The sequence below is a fragment of the Danio rerio genome, chromosome 25, assembly GCF_049306965.1.
Source record: "Danio rerio strain Tuebingen ecotype United States chromosome 25, GRCz12tu, whole genome shotgun sequence".
In the NCBI taxonomy this organism is placed as follows: Eukaryota; Metazoa; Chordata; class Actinopteri; order Cypriniformes; family Danionidae; genus Danio; species Danio rerio.
Genome location: NC_133200.1, coordinates 6,894,477 through 6,909,335, shown reverse-complemented (window position 1 = coordinate 6,909,335; position 14,859 = coordinate 6,894,477). Strand labels below are relative to the sequence as shown.

The window sequence follows — 14,859 nt, the reverse complement described above, 5'->3', positions numbered from 1 at the left end:
GTGCGCGGTGACGTTTAGGAACTACTTCTTAATGTTAATGAGGCTACGTCATGTCTTCCAATCGAAAGCGGAGCACAAAAGTAAACCTCGTTAATATTCATGGACGCGTCGCGTGGAGATTCATGGGAAACAGACGGAGGAAGTGACAGGGAAGCGAGATATATTAATCCGTTTTTAAATAAAGAGGGTGTAGTATATTGTGTTTTTATGTATTCTACATAAATATATTTAGACTTTGTTTGAGGGAAATGCAGAAGCATAACATTTAAACGTGACGTTTTCGGCTGAGGGATTCTGGGAAATGAAGTTCGCATCTTTGAACATTCCAGAACTTTCTGACGCTTAACGTTACATTTAAAGTACGAATAAAATCAAAACGAACCATGTTGATTTTGTTAGCTCACATTGCTAGTTTTGTGGTGAAAAACTCATCTGTGGATGTCATTAAGGGAAAAAATTGCCCTTGAAATCTAAACTTGAAATCTGATAATGCATTTCCTGTTTGTTTTCAGTTAACGTTAAATTCTCAGATTAGGGCTGTTTCTCAATACCAATTTCACAAAGTTCGGTATTAATGCGTCCAAAGTTCAGATTTGGAAGAATGAATTATCGAGGGAGCGAGGACACAAGTCGGGTACTTCTTCAAAAAGAACGGCAGTGTACTTTATAGCATCATTTACCTCACCATCGATTCATCGGTTCACTGTACATTAAAATTTAAATGATTTAATTATATAAAGCAGGGGTCACCAATCTCGGTCCTGGAGGGCCGGTGTCCCTGCAGGGTTTAGCTCCAACTTGCCTCAACACACCTGACTGGGTGTTTCAAGTATACCTAGTAAAAGCTTGATTAGCTTGTTCAGATGTGTTTGATTAGGGTTGAAGCTAAAATCTGCAGGACACCGGCCCTCCAGGAACAAGTTTGGTGACCCCTGATATAAAGCATGACCTTATAATTAATAATATATTAATGTTTTGATGAAATATTTTTGATTTTAGAAAATGTAAACGTAAATAACCATAAATGTGGAGTGAAATGGGTTACTATACACAGACTCGTGTCTGATTAACAGATTTAATAAACTACAATGGACATTATACAAGTATAAAGCATAAGACTTAAACAATTTGGTAAACAAAGATAGTGTACAACATGTAACATAATTAAAAACAATTATAAAACGTAACGACGGCACAGTAGGTAGTGCTGTCGCCTCACAGCTAGAAGGTCGCTGGTTCAAGCCTCAGCTGGGTCAATAAGTGTTTTTGTGTGGAGTTTGCATGTTCTTCCTGCGTTCGCGTGGGTTTCCTCCGGTTGCTCTGTTTTCCCCCACAAGTCTAAAATAAGCGGTACAGGTGAATTGGATGAGTTAAAATTGGCCGTAGTGTATGTGTGTGAATGAGAGTGAGTGTGTAAGTGTTTCCCAGTAATAGATTGCAGCTGGGAGGGCATCAGCTGTGTAAAATATGTGCTGGATAAGTTGGCGGTTCATTCCGCTGTGGCGACCCCGGATTAATAAAGGGACTAAGCCGAAAAGAAAATGAATAAATGAATACAAAACATAACAAAATAACACTGCCAAAATAACACATCTGAAAACAAATTAATTTATAAGACAAAAAACTGTACGTTAGATATGCACAAGAGGTATTAAATATCATGTTTTAACTACAATGGACAGCTGAGATCCAGCGATACATCTAAAATGGACTAGGGATGTAAATCTGCTCTCGACTGTGGATGTGATGACTGCTACCGCTGACAGAGTCTACATAAATTGAAGCATGTTGTCAAATAAGTGCTATCTTTGTAAATAAACTGCAGATTCCAGTTTAAAAGAACTACATTCTTCCCTAAAAACTATTAAAACCTTATTTTGTTACACATCAGAGGAGTATTTTAAAAATCCAGCTGGTTTTCTCCACTGCATTTAGCTTTTGCTGGTTGGGTGCATTCTGGGAAACCTGTGCTTTGCATGTTTGCACAAGCAAAGTCCCTTTAAGGCATACCTGTCAACCCTCCCGTTTCTCCCAGGATTCTCAAGTATTTTACTGTTCTATCCCTCTATCATCCCGTAAAGGTATTTTCCCATATTTCTCCCGTATTTTCAGTCTTTCTCTGAACAGCCGAGCCTACCTGTACGCAACCCATACCGCCAAACCACCAGGGGTCACCCCTTGCTCTGAAACGTGAGTCTTCCGTGCTTTCGCTTTGTTTAGGAATTAAAACACTTATAAATAAATATTAAAAACGGCGCGATTCCCTTTCCTTTTGATTACAGGTGCCGACGTCCATCCTATACAATCCTCAAAACAGTCATATAATGGTGCATGACTGTCAGCTGACGCGCTCCATAGTGATAAACAGACGCTGTTTCCCAAACGGATTCTGTACACGCGATTTGAAGCGGAGAGAAAGTCTGGCTCTTGGGTGCGTTTGAACAGACATATGCACATAATAATAATAACATAACCAAGGATGTCGATCTTGGTGGGTTTTTTCCCAAACACAACTAATTTCGTCTTAAAAGCATAAAAAGTTAGGAAAACAGTCAAATGCTTTCATTATAACGTTAGGTGTGTGCATTTCCCTTATTATGGTGGGCATATGCCTTATTTTCACATCCCAATGTTGACAGGTATGTTATGACTTAAATTGATTTATAACTGCAAGAGTGATTAATTAATGCTCCATTTATCGTTTAATTGTCATAAAGTGAATTTATTTACCTGGGCATTTATATATGCTGTTTTGCTTTAAGAACAGTTTTTTTATGATGCTTAGCGCTACTGAAAGCACGCCTGTAACCATTGGCAACTGACTCAGTGAGAGAGAGAGTGTGTGTTCGGAGTTCGCTCCTGTTTCAGTATACAGAAAACTTCAGTAAACAGTTCATTTTTGTTCTAAACTAAGTTTTCCAGTCGTCATTATTGCTGCTAGATGAAAAGACAGAACAAGGTATGCTTTAAGGCAAGTCATTTCACTCGGCGGCCATCTTTGAAACATCTCTTGAGCAGTATGCTCGAGCATTCTATTTGAATGAGGAAACATCAATTTCTCCAAAACTACTTGCCAAGCTTACGATTACATTTCATATTACAAATAACCAATCAATCTAAACAGTACCTGTCTATTTTGTTTCATTTCTAAATGTTCGTATTGCACAAAATCTGCAGAAACACATGTCTGGTCCGAGCCCCTGAGAATTGTCATTCTAAAGCCAATCGCTGATTGGGTCCTGTACTAGAAGGCGGGCTTTATTTGACATTTCATGATCGCTGATTGGCTCCTGTATTAGAAGGCGGGGCTTCATTCGCCATATTGACAGTTCTACTTTTCCTCATTCACAGGTATACGAGTGACACATCGTGTGTATTCTATAGTCTTTGGCACAAGTCACCTCTCGATGTGTCCTTGATAAAAGGGGCGGAGCAAGTACACATACAGGAATTTTATCTGTACTTGGCAAGATGTGAACTTTGAATTGAAACAGTACTTCGACGACAGTTGATGACGTCGAGGACACAATAACAGACAAGAACGCATATTGAGAAACAGCCTAGGTATGTCTGAGGTATTGGGCATGGGTTGCATAATTAACCACGCCCCTCCAATTGTCAGTTTTGACATCAAACAGAAATGGTGAGGAGGAGGTGTCTGTTAGCTTGTAATAACTCTTCCAAAACCATTTTCCCATTTAATGTACGTATAATTATGAATTAAAAACTACAAATAGTCCAACTAAAGTTTATAGGGATCAAATATATGTAATAAAGTCATCTGTTAATATTCTTATTCTTCCTTTTAGATTTATTTGAGACTTCTGCAGGACGTTTGGTGCAGCGTGGACTTATGTAAGAGCTGATAATGGAAACATCCCTGGGCCAAAAGATTAAAGGATTAGAAACCGGACACCGGGCGCAGTGATCGTTACATGGTGCTAGGTGAAGATCAGTCTCCATGCGTGAAGCGTATGACCTCCAGAGAGAAGTTACCCACAACACAGGCGATATCTTATAGGCTTCAACTCTGCAAGGCACTGGGGTTGAATGTTAGTAGCAATGGATCCTCAGCAGGCTCCTAAATCAGAAGGATAGTGAGTCTAAATAGGGTTAACTACAGTTGATTTTCTATTTATTTATCAGGGATTACCACAGCAAAATGAACCATAAACTATTCCAGCATATGTTTTACGCAGCGGATGCCCTTCCAGCCACAACCCAGTACTGGAATACTCCCATACACACTCTCATTCACACACACACACTCATACACTAAGGCCAAGTTTCTTCAATTCACCTACAGCCATGTCTATGGGGACTATGGGGGAAACCGGAGCACCCGGAGGAAACAAACATCAACATATGTTGTTTTGAAGTCATACTTACATGCGATTTCAGACCCAATATTCAAATTAGCATGGTAAACAATATAGGGGCCGCTAAATGAACGGAATGAATGGAATATAACACCAACTTTACCTCAGTAGAAACAATGGAAGTGAAAAACAATACTTTCAGTCTATTATTTGTGGTTTGGTATTGCTTTCCATTTGTCATTGTTGGCTTGTGGTTACATCCCTCATGTGTTTAGTTCATTGTCTTGAGGTGTGGTGTTGGCAACCTGATTTAGTGGCGGCCTCTTTAAATATGACAAACAAGTTGGACGAACTAAACTCAGCTCAGATCCTGTCACACATTCCTCAGTGTTGTTTCTGTCAAACGTGGAGCCACCACCAAGCTCTCTGAAACCTTCAGGGCTAAACAAACAACAAATTACATTCCCTCTTGTACACTTATGCCCTGTAATGATTCACGTTGCTTGGAGCTGAGCGATGAATAACAATAATTATAAAACAATTAAATGTTTGACGATTAATTATTGATGACAGGATTCAACAATTGGTATGATTTCTTCTTAGAAGATATTTTCACAACAACAATGGACATCAATCCATTTTGCAACAGTCGGCAGTGTTGTTAAAAAGATAGTTCAACTCGAAATGAAAACTTACTCACTATTTACTCTTCCTCAAGTGGTTCCAACTTTAATGAGATTATTTTTTCTGCTAAACAAAAAAGTAGATATTTTGAGGAAAGCTGAAAACCTGTAACCACTCACTTCCATGCACATAGGTGTACACTACCTGACAAAAGTCTTGATCCTAGGTATAGGAGCAACAAATAATGACTTAATGTCTAGTTGATCATTTGGAAAAGTGGCAGAAGGTCGATTTTCTGATGAATCATCTGTTAAACTGCATCCCAATCATCACAAATGCTGCAGAAAACCTATTGGAACCTGCATAGACCCAAGGTTTTTACATAAATCAGTCAAGTTTGGTAAAGGAAAAGTCATGGTTTGGGGTTACATTCAGTATTCAGTGGACGGCAACATTGCTAGCGCGAGGTATCAAGACATTTGTGCTGCACATTACTTTACAAACCACAGGAGAGGGGTATTCTTTAGAAGGATAGTGCTCCTGCTCATACTTCAGGCTCCACATCCAAGTTCCTGAAAGCAAAGAAGGTAAAGGTGCTCCAGGATTGGCTAGCCCAGTCACCAGGTATAAACATTATTGATCATGTCTGGGGTAAGATGAAGGAGGAGGCATTGAAGATGAATCAAAAGAATCTTGCTAGAACGCTTTCTTCGCCATTCCAGATTACTTTATTAATCAGTGATTTGAGTCATTGCAGAGATGTATGGATGCAGTCCTTTAAGCTCATGGGAGTCAGACACAATATTCATTCTTGACTTTATATTCTATACTGGACATTATTTCTGTTAAGTGACTTTTGTCTAAGCAAAGTCAGACCGTACTGTCGTAATTATATAATTAAACATCAAGGTATGATCATATTTTATTTTGGTAAAATAAGTGTAATCTAGAGGCCTTTGCCTTTTATATAAGCCACTTTTGATACCAAATGGAAGTCAAGCTATTATTTGTTGTTCGTAAAACTTGGATAGGCGACAAGACTTTTGTCATGTAGTGTACTATCCAAATAATCAGGAAATCAATCGAGCAATAAATTAACTTGGGTTTTGTTCTAATTAAAGATGCTTACTAAGTTCTCATACAGTATAACAATAAACGCTGGTAAAAATACATTTGTTTCTTTCATATTTCATAATATAACAAAAACAGTCCAATAAAGGCGGAGCGAACATCACAAACAAAGGAGTAGGGGTGAAATCAGCGACTAAACATACATATCAAAATATGTAGATGTATTTGAGCACTATTAATAAATTATATTAAATCAAATTATGGCTCTTACAGTAGGAAAAACATATACTACAGAAATCAGTAATTACTGGTGTCCAGCTTTCTCCAAGTGAAGTTTATTTATACACAAATTTTGAGAGGATCACGTGCTTATGATTGTTCACAGCTGTTCCAACTTTAGCTAATGACTGATTATCCTATCAGACGATCCTTAACTCACTATAAATAACCAAACTTTTCTCATCTCAATATCTTCGTCTTGAAGAAACCCCCCCCCCCCCCCCCACCCAACCCTACTTACCCTCCTTTTAAACGGCGTCACATTGGCCAGCGATTAGCGCTGTTGCCTCACAGCAACAATACCCCTGGTTTAATTCCTTTCCAAACCAGACGGCATTTTTGTGCGGAGTTTGCTTGTTCTCCCCGTGGTCGCATTGGTTTACCCCGGGTCCTCCGGTTTCCTCCCACAGTTCAAAAACAAGCACCCTAAACAATTAATCCAAATACTTCAGCTAAACTCTGAGTTCACCTTTCAGCATCCATATCTGACACTTAGCTACAACAAGCAAGAGGGGGAGTCATCGAGATCTACCTGAGCTCAAACTCCCCTTTCGCCTTTTCGTATCTACTTTTGTGTTCAACAGAATAAAGAAACTCATAAAGGGTTGGAACAAGTGAAGGGTGAGTAAACATCATTCATTCTTTCGGATTAGTCCCTTTTTTTTAGGGGTCGCAACAGCGGAATGAACTGTCAACTTATCCAGCATATGTTTTACACAGTGTATACCCTTCCAGCTGCAACCCAGTACTGGGAAACACCCATACACACTCATTCACACTCATACACTATGGCTAATTTACTTTATTCAATTCACCTATATAGTGCATGTGTTTGCACAGGGAGAACATGCAGAGTTCACACAGATATGCCAACTGACCCTGCCGAGACTCGAACCAGCAACCTTCTTGCTGTGAGGCTACAGTGGTAACCACTGAGCCATTGCGTCGCCAGTGCCTAAACAATGATTTTTGATTGTAAACATTTTCAGGCCCATAAAATGTATTTGTCTTGTAAACGAATGGAAAGATTTAATATTTCAAGTTGAAAACGGTGTCATTTAAAGAGACATACGCACACAAACGCATGCAGGACAGGCCGTTCTGATGAGCAGTGGGAACAGCGAGTTTGTTTTATTCCGTGGACTAATGCTGATCTATTAAAAGCTCTATTGTATCTCTTCCTCTTTGGCGCTCTTGTACATCCAGGAAATGCTTGTTTACTGAATCAGGTTATCAGCTCAGACCCAAATAGAGTTTCCCTCTCTGCGCCTGGAAACTGTCTAAGACTTCTGCTTCATTCATATGTTTTTACGGTGGTATTTAATTAAAAATAGTCTAACCTGTTGAGAGGATCCAACATACCCAAGCAATGTTCTAGTAGCCATCCAAAATACCCTGGTACTCACAATACTCTAGTAATGACCACTAATGAGTGGCCAGATAGCAACCAGCCAGAGCATCCTACTAAACATCCAACATGGGGTTTAGTTAAAAGGATTGATACCTTAAACTTTGAATACCCAAAAATGAAATTCTCTCAATAATTTCTCACTTTCATGACATAAAATTGACATATTTGGGATGAAATCTGAGCTCTCTGACCCTTCAAGACTCTTTCAAAGTCCAGAAAGGTACCAAAAATCAACCTTCAGTTGTTCAATCAGAATATTTTCAAGCTAGGAGTGCGCATATAAAACGAATATAGCTTTATTCGCAAAAATAATTTTTTTAATCACCAATTTCTTCTCAGTGTCAGTATATTGCGCATGTTCATGAGCACTGTTCACTAATGCTAACCACAGATGCTTACATGTTACTTCATGTATTTGAATTTACACCAGCAGCTTGACATACACAGCGCTCTCATGAACATGCGCCCTATAAAGAAGGGGAATGTGTCGAAACAGTGCAAAGCATTCTGGGTATTTAGGACAAGTGAGGCTGATTCCTATTATTCTGTATTTATATATTGTATAACATATACACTCATCAGCAATAACCTGTATGCGCTCTCACTACAAATTAGGAAGAAATTCTATGTGTAAATGTTTTCTTGTGGCAAGTCGATGATGCCCTGTTAGTTACAGATAAACGCCTTCATTTATTTGATCTTGGCGTATGTGCTCGGCTTCTTGAGCTCCACTTCACCGCTGGAGACAGAATGTTATGAGCAAAGAGCATTTATAAAGGTATGTACACATTGGTCAATTTTATTCGAAGGGTCCTTGCCTGTGTGAACAGCGCTTTTTTTAATTTACCGGTAAAGTCGTTCCGGAAATTTTCCGGATATTTACTGGTATCACTGTGTGAAAGGGGCTAATTAATATGTCTGATGGTGGATGTAATACATCCAAATTCCATTCATACTAAATTGAAAAATATGATTAATTGAATTTAAAAAACGTTTTAAAAAAAGTAAGTGGTTGCAAACAATTCATATGGGCTGAATTTAAACAAATTAATTTGAACATTTATTCATTCATTCATTTTCTTGTTGGCTTAGTCCCTTTATTAATCCGGGGTCACCACAGCGGAATGAACCGCCAACTTATCCAGCAAGTTTTTACGCAGCGGATACCCTTCCAGCCGCAACCCATCTCTGGGAAAACACACACACACATTCACACACACACTCATACACTACAGACAATTTACACTACAAACTGTACCGGAGCATCCAGAGGAAACTCATGCGAACATGAGGAGAACATGCAAACTCCACACAGAAACGCCAACTAAGCCGAGGTTTGAACCAGCGACCAAGCAACCTTCTTGCTGTGAGGCAACAGCACTACCTACTGCGGCACTGCCTCGCCCCAAGTTGAACATTATTAAATTTAATTTGTTTAATTACATTAAGCCCGTATAAATTGTTTGCAACCACTTACCTTAAAATTCGTTCATACTAGATAGATATTATACTATTTCCTAACAGCCGTGTACTAAATTTGAATTCAAATGTAGTACATACTCGAGTAGTAAGCGATTTCAGACGCAGCGTAACCCTTTAACAATCACATCGTTCCCATAGCAACTAACTGGAACACCCTAGCAACACCCTATTGTTCTATTTTCTTATATCTCATACGTCTTCATGTGATTATATATAAAGGTTTCACATAAGTTTATCACCCCTGACTCTCTCCTGACCTCAGCTGTGAATCTCTTTAACCGTGAGTTGATTTCTGACCCAGTTTCTGTGATATGAGCTGCTAAGCAACACTGAAATGCCTCAATCCAGCCTAATGAACTTTGGGAAGTTCAGGCTGTCCCTCACGCAGGCTCACCTGGGGATGTTCTGTCCTCGCTGACGGATCAGCTTCTAACCTACGCTGACACACACACACACACACACACACTTAAGTAAAAGACATTATTGTGTTTAGTGATGATGACCCCTGACCCCTGATGGATGCTAAGGGATGCTGGCGTGTGTCTGGCATTAAGCTGAGCTTGTTGAAGTGAGTGCGTGTGTGTGTGAGTGTGTGTGTCAGGGGTTTTGTGGTGTGCGCCATTAAGCTGATTGGCTCTAATACTTTCTGTTCTGGCTCTGAGTTTCCATTGCGGCATTCCAGCTGATTAAACACGCATGTGTGTGTGCCATCTGATTAACCTTCGAGAACACAGCACACAACGCTTCCACTTCCTGTCCATTCATCCATCATCAATACACACATTCCTGACAGGAGGCTGGAGGTCAGTAATTTAGCATTTAGATTAGACCAAAGGTGGCATCTAGACTTTAAGAGATTGCATTCCAGTCATAACAGATGCTGTTTACATACTGAAGTCTAATATCAAGGCACAGAATTGTGTTTATATATATATATTACTATCGGGCGACGCAGTGGTGCAGTAGGTAGAGCTGTCGCCTCACAGCATTTCTTTGTGGAGTTTGCATGTTCTCCCTGCGTCCGCGTGGGTTTCCTCCGGGTCCTCCGACAGTCCAAAGACATGCGGTACAGGTGAATTGGATAGGCTAAATTGTTTGTAGTGTATGAGTGTGAATGAGTGTTTGTGGATGTTTCTAATGGGTTGTGGCTGGAAGGGCATCCGCTGCATAAAACGTGCTAGATAAGTTGGCGGTTCATTCCGCTGTGGCGACCCCGGATTAATAAAGGGACTAAGCCAAAAAGAAAATGAATGAATGTATATTTATATTACAACGCAATCTCACAGCAATTCGTAACTTTTTGATTCAGTGGCTAATTCGTATGAATTCGTACGATTTAATTCGTACAATTTAGTATGATTTGCTTATCACCTAATGACGGTTGGGGTTAGGGGTGGGGTTAGGTGCCACGCCTTCTTTTTAAAATCGACTGAACTACGTATTTGTACGAATTAGCCACTAAACTGACAAAATGTAAAACACTTACGCTTCCTCGTGAGATCGGGCTGATATATTATCAGTTTGCATACATTAACATGTCATTTAAATATTAATTGATATTCATTCTTAATAAACATTATTCAAATTAATCATATTAAAATAGCATGTATTAAAATTGTATCATTATATTAATCATATATATATTTATATATATATATATATATATATATATATATATATATATATATATATATATATATATATATATATAGTTATTTTTATAATGGTTATTAAATATGAATATTAATTAATAGTTAAATTGAATGTTATTGTATGCAAAATAATAGTAATACATGTATATAATGTACAAATTGTGTATATATTATAATATAATGATCAAAATCCTATATTTAAAATATTTCAATTGACATTTTTTAAAAATAATATATTTATAATTTAATATAAAATATCACACTCGTAACAGTGTGATGTGGCCGTATTTCGGAACTGGTGGGAGGTGTGTGTTGGCTCAAAGCCACCGGCTGAGTGCCTTAGTGTCCCACCAGTGACAATATACAGCCACATCATATCATCGCACTGCTACGTGTGTGATATTGCATTTATACAACAGTTTGATGGCATAATCATGGAAATAAAAAAGACAATCAAATACAGAGAGTCTTAAAATCCTTTTGTATGAGAAAGTACTTTCTTCCGCCATTCATTCACATCTGCAGCTGACGTCAGAACAGCAGAAACTGTTACTAATTTACCAATATCACTTTAGAGCTAGTGTTTGAATGATTCTCTCTAGAATAATGTCTAAAGTGATGACAAAACAGCTAATTTTGCTCACATCTTAAGATTATAAAGCTGAACGGCATGAAATGCCATCAGTCTACAGATATTTCCTAGTATTTCTCGGTTGCAATCAGGATCACAATAAAAGCAAAGCAAACACTACTTGTTTCTGTGGCATAAATACAGCACTGCAAAATACAAAAGAGAGAGATCGACTCAGAATTTCACTTACCTGATTTAAAATGATTCGTTCAGCTGTAGCTTGAAACAAATGCTGAGAAAATGCGTTTTCTTACAGAGGGACTAATTATGGGGTCTCCATCTTGTGGCGGAACGTCAACCATCACTTTCTTTGCAGCCAATGCACTGCATGCGATGCTCTGAAATGAAAAATATTTTAAAATAGGCACTATCCTGATAAATAAATGCATAATTGTAATTTAAACAACTACATTCTTGCCTAAAAAAGCCTCAAAATGCATTATGTTGCCCAACAGCAGAAATATTTTTCAAACTGTAGAGTGTCCTCTGCTTGTTGCTGTATGTGGGTGGAATGATAAACAATGGTGAAGGGTTAAGAGGTAGTACGAGTGCTGTTATTTGCAGAATATCGCACAATATCAGCCAATCAGATTCAAGATATGTAGTGTGTGTATATATATATATATATATTTATATATATATATATATATATATATATATATATATATATATATATATATATATATATATATATAATTAGAATATATAATAAAATATAATATAAATATATAATAATGGGATTAATATAAATATGTAAACAGTACTAATATTATTAAAGTTTTGATCCTTATTTTATTTGTTTTAATATTTATGCACTGTTTAATATAAAGATTTTGTTTTTGAGAACATAATAATGCTTCATGTGATGTATATTTACTGTCCTGAGTCCTGAGATCCTTGACTTTTCACCGTTCCCATCTGAATCTATTTTTGCAGACCCTGCTTGGAGAAAAAAAAAAAAGAAATCGGACGATCTTTTAGTGAAGTGTATGAGTAGGAAGGGCAGCGGGTCGTGGGAATCGGTTCAGCGCTGCAGTCTGAGACTCACTTCCACCAAAAGCATCAGAAGTGCAGTAAATGAACAACGGAGGAAGTGCAGGAACAATGTACAAGTCTGAACAAACACACACACACACACACAAACACACACACACACACACAAACACACACACACAAACGGGGCTGATCAGGGTGTGGGACTGCAGTGAGGTGACAGCCGTTTCTCTGAAACCCAGAAGCCCACAGAGAAAAGACATTTCTGTTTCCCATAATTCTGCGTACGTTTCCTCTGGCTACAGTTCCCACAGTGACTATTCTTCTTCTTTATTAAAGGGATAGTTTGCCCAAAAATGAAAATTACATCATCATTACTATTGACATCCATAGTATTTGTTTTTCCTACTATAGAAGTCAATGGCTTTTCCAGATATCTTCAAATAATCTTCTTTTGTGTTCAATTTTATAAAGGTTTGAAAGCACATAATGGTGAGTGATGAGTTCATTTTAATTTTGGGTGATTGTTTTTGGGTGAACTATCCCTTTAAGGCAATACACTGCAGGTGAATAGGGTAAAAGAAAAGTGAAATACTCTTCTCCATAATTTTCTAGTTGAGGGTAAAAGTTTGTGTATACATGTGTAGCACAAAAATTTAAACACATATGATGTCAGATTAAAAATACTTTTTTGGCATATTAGAGGCTCATGTTTTTATTTTGAGGGGATTTATGGAGATACTTTTTTATCACTCAGTAGTTTAGAAAATACTGTGAACAACCAGAAAGAAAACAAATTAATTAAAAATGTATATATATATATGCCTAAGAACAGGAAAAGGAGGCTACAAAGGCTGGCACAGGCTCACCAAAATTAGACAATAGAAGATTGGAAAATTGTTGTCTGGTCTGATGAGTCTCGATTTCTGCTGCCACATTCGGATAGTTGGAACAGAATTTGGCATCAACAACATGATAGCATGGATCCATCCTGCTTTGTATCAACTGTTCAGGCTGGTGGTGTAACGGTGTGGAGGATATTTTCTTGGCACACTTTGGGCTCATTAGTACCAATTGAGCATCGTGTCACCACTACAGCCTCCCTGAGTATTGTTGCTGACCATGCCCATCTCTTTATGACCACAGTGTACTCATCTCCTGATGGCTACTTCCTGCAGGATAACGCAACATGTCATAAAGCGTGAATCATCTCAGACTGGTTTCTTGAACATAAATTTTCACTGTACTCAAATGGCCTCCACAGTCACCAGAACTCAATCCAATAGAGCTACTTTGGGATGTGGTGGAACGGGAGATTCGCATCATGGATGTGCAGCCGACAAATCTGCTGCAACTGCGGGATGTCATCATGTCAATATGGAGCAAAGTCTCTGAGGAATATTTCCAGTACCTTGTTCAATCTCTGCCACGAAGGATTAAGGCAGGTCTGCAGGCAAAAGTAAGGTGTACTTAATAAAGTGGCCGGATATATATATATATATATATATATATATATATATATATATATATATATATATATATATATATATATATATATATATATATATATATATATATATATATATATATATAATAATTATTTTATTTTTTGGGTAAAATTAATATAATTCGATTCATGGCTCAATTTATAAAAAATCCTCTTTCAAAATCTTGCAATTAATATAATTAATATGAAAACAAATTGTTAAAATGCGACAAATGTAACACTTAAAAGTGTATTTAGATTATTTACATGTTTTTTTTAGACTGAAAAACACTTTATGAAAAGTCAAATGAACAATAATTTCAAAAATTATAAAAATGTAACAAATTAAATAATAATTAAATAGCCTGCAGTGTCTTGCCTCAAACAATTTTCCCTGCTAAACGAAAATGCAAATCTAGTGACAGGAAAGTGTGTTTATTCATTTCTCTGTGTGGGTGTGTATTTGTGAGCAACTTCAAAAGTCTCCAGGCTGGAAATGAAGCATGCTGACCGGTAATGTCAGTTTTAGTGTGTTGTTTATCAAAGCCACTCCGGTAGGAAGCTAGAACGTGACCAGTGTAGCGGCGCGAGCCATGAAAACGTGAATGATTGTGAATGTGCGCTGTTCCTGTCCCACACAACGCCCAGCCTCAATCAATTTGGTTGAAAGTGTAAATGCTGACTGAATAATTTGAGCTATAGTCCGCTCTTAACAACTCATTTTGAACACACATTTGCATATTTTATTTTAAAAAGGTCATTTTTAACTCTTTGCTGCTTGCATGTCATGATTTTACCAAGTACGATGCAATCCTGGATTAACATATTGATGCTGGAACATCATTCTTGTTGGAAAATGTAGTCCATACCTATTCCCTACACCTAAACCCAGCCATTACTGTAAATTATTC

At 37.7% G+C, this 14,859-nt stretch overlaps 1 long non-coding RNA gene across 3 annotated transcripts; it reads left to right on the top strand.

Annotated features, from left to right (window-relative positions):
* The first annotated feature begins 92 nt into the window (after positions 1-92).
* Positions 93-13,161, top strand: LOC141380873 (uncharacterized). 3 transcript variants are annotated; one of them, XR_012400202.1, is made up of 5 exons: positions 93-2,190; positions 2,283-2,431; positions 3,352-3,564; positions 3,810-3,945; positions 12,406-13,161. It is a non-coding gene; the product is annotated as an uncharacterized lncRNA (long non-coding RNA). The 3 variants fall into 3 exon arrangements; XR_012400203.1 differs by having other exon boundaries at positions 106-2,190; positions 3,810-4,097; XR_012400204.1 differs by lacking the exons at positions 93-2,190; positions 2,283-2,431; positions 3,352-3,564; positions 3,810-3,945 and adding an exon at positions 9,899-10,258.
* Positions 13,162-14,859: the final 1,698 nt, after the last annotated feature.